The 2,500-nt window shown below is 47.2% G+C and overlaps 1 pseudogene; it reads right to left on the bottom strand.

Annotated features, from left to right (window-relative positions):
- The window catches only part of LOC122135704, a 26,322-nt pseudogene that overhangs the window by 13,290 nt on the left and 10,532 nt on the right, over positions 1-2,500 (bottom strand).

Here is a 2,500-nt window from a genome sequence, read left to right as displayed (position 1 = left end):
AGAGGACACACACGGCCGCGCGCTCGCATGCGTTCACAGCGCATCCAGAGTCACAGCACAGCTCTGGGAACCGTTCATTACGTTTCCATTCAACTCACTGAGAAGACATTCAGTTTTGTGAAGCTAAACCACGTCAGTGACAGACGCGACAGCACGAGGTGTGTCAACCAATTCAGCTCACTCCTAACTGAAACAGACCAGAACAGATCTCATCGAGACAGAAGCAACTGCAGCGCCACCATTTTTCCTCCCTCTGTTATTTTTTCTTATTTATAGCGTGCTAGTCGAGACGCGGACGCTGCCTCCCGGACATTGCCACAAGCATTCAGGCGAGGCGGTTACAATGCACGACCCGTCATGCTCATTCGGAAGGATCATGCAGAGCCATGGATCGTTTAGAGCGCCGTCTTCAATCACTCATCAAGACTAAAAAGCACTATCTTCTTAACCACACAGTGTTTTCAGGGCGTTTGACAGTACCACGCAGTACCTGCCAGCGCCGGTCTTTCCCAGCGGAGGATACGCCACGCTGAACTTCTTCTCCTTCTCTGTCCTCGGTCGTGGTCTGCCGGCGGGATACCGAGTTTTCTCACAGATCTGCTGCAGAATGAGTGCGCTTCTCCTTCAAAAATCCTCCTGCAACTAGAAAAAGAATTCTGTCTGTTAGCCAGCAGACATGTTTCCATCACCCTGTTTTTATGCGCATTAAGTATCACATCAGAACCGAGTTGATGGCAATACAAAAAATTAATAATAATCCTTACTTCGACAAAAGTTTTTTATGCTCGCTTGACACAGGTGATTTTTGACTTGTGTGAAAATGGGTTCATCGTGCATACTAAGGGAGACAGAAAACGCATTTTGTGAATAAATTCCTCCATGTGACCTGCTTACAAACAGCGTGAGACAACCGTTAACACCTACGCTGCACTTACAAATCAGTGAAAACGATGTGCCGCCAGGTCGTCAGGAAGAAACAAAAGAAGAGAAAGCACCAGATCCAGATGGGTGTTACACCAGCCTTTCTGAGAACCTGTGCTGACACAGCATGGCACCCACCCTTTACACAAGATCTTCAACAGATCTCTGGAGTTTTGTGTGAGTGCCTTCCTGCGTCAAACGCTCCACCATTATCCCCTGTTCCCAAGATCACAGGAACTTAACAACTCACAGACCTGTGGCTTCTAACGTCTGTCGTCATGAAGTCGTTTGAAAAACTTGGTTCTGGCTATCTGAAGGACATCACTGGACCCTTACTGGACGCCCCCTGCAGTTTGGCTTACCGAGCAAAACAGGCTGGGGATGATGGCAAATCACTTGGGATTTGGCACGTCAGCCTGCAACATCTGGACAAAACTGGACTTATGTGAGGATTCCTTTGTGACTTAGTTTCGGCTTTCACACCATCCATCCAACAGATCCTCCAGCACCAAACGACGCCGAGCTGCTGTGCCTAGCTCTATCTGTCAGTGGAATCACCAGCTTTCTGACAGATTAGGCTAACAGCAGTGAGACACTGGGGAATTCATGTCAACCGCTGCGCACCACACTGTGCCCCTCAGGGATGTGTCTCTCTCCCCACTCGCTCTTCTCGCTGTACACCAACGCTGCACCGCTAAGCTGGCGTTCACACAAATGCGAATACGCGTCATGGCGTGAATGATTTCATGTAAGTCAAGTAAAGACGCGTTTACACCTTCTGAGGTCCTCGTCGTGGTAGTTTAAGCGCGAAAGCGGCGGTAGATCTTGGTCGCCTCGACCGCTGCGATCGAAGTTCCAGCGGTGGTGCTTTGTGCATTTATGTGTTTGGCAGTGCATCTGCTGCCGGTTGAGAAAAAATTTGAACTTTGAAAGTCAATTCGAGGTCACCTTAACCAATCAGGAGCCTGCTCAGGGTCACTCATTCAACATGAAGGAGCGACTGATCTTGTCCGGTGACAGTCACCGGGCTATATGACAAAAGTTCATATTTCTATAGAGACAGGAATAAAAGGACCTATATATGCTGGCATATTAATAGCGATTAGTGAATAAAGACCAAGGCGGGTTACCCCAAATGGATTATATTTATCTTGAACTGAAGAGACATCAGAGCCAGCGGCAAATGTCAGAAGGTCTAGCGGTGAGAGCTGCTCTCGTGGATACATGATCACTGAGTTCCAGCTGATGGCATGGAGCTCATCTCGAAGTGGCAAAACACATTTTAAATAGGCTGTCTTTATTAATAAACCGCATATTTGAAGGTTTACCTACATTCTAAGCCTGAAATACTTTTAAACACATTTCATGACCGCGATAACAGTAATATTTTGAAAGAAAATTATCGAATAAAAATGGTGGTTAATGCTGCGTGAACTCAGCTGGCAAACCCCATGGCCGAATTTGCGTCTGTTGTGAAGTTAATTTCACGTGCGAATGAAGCGAATGATCTCAAAATGTTCAAGCGGCAAACTAGATGCGAATTTGACGCTCTATTCGCGTTTGGTGTGAACACAGCATC

This window comes from Cyprinus carpio, chromosome A25, assembly GCF_018340385.1.
Source record: "Cyprinus carpio isolate SPL01 chromosome A25, ASM1834038v1, whole genome shotgun sequence".
NCBI classification, from domain to species: domain Eukaryota; kingdom Metazoa; phylum Chordata; class Actinopteri; order Cypriniformes; family Cyprinidae; genus Cyprinus; species Cyprinus carpio.
This window is presented reverse-complemented; position numbering and strand designations above follow the sequence as displayed.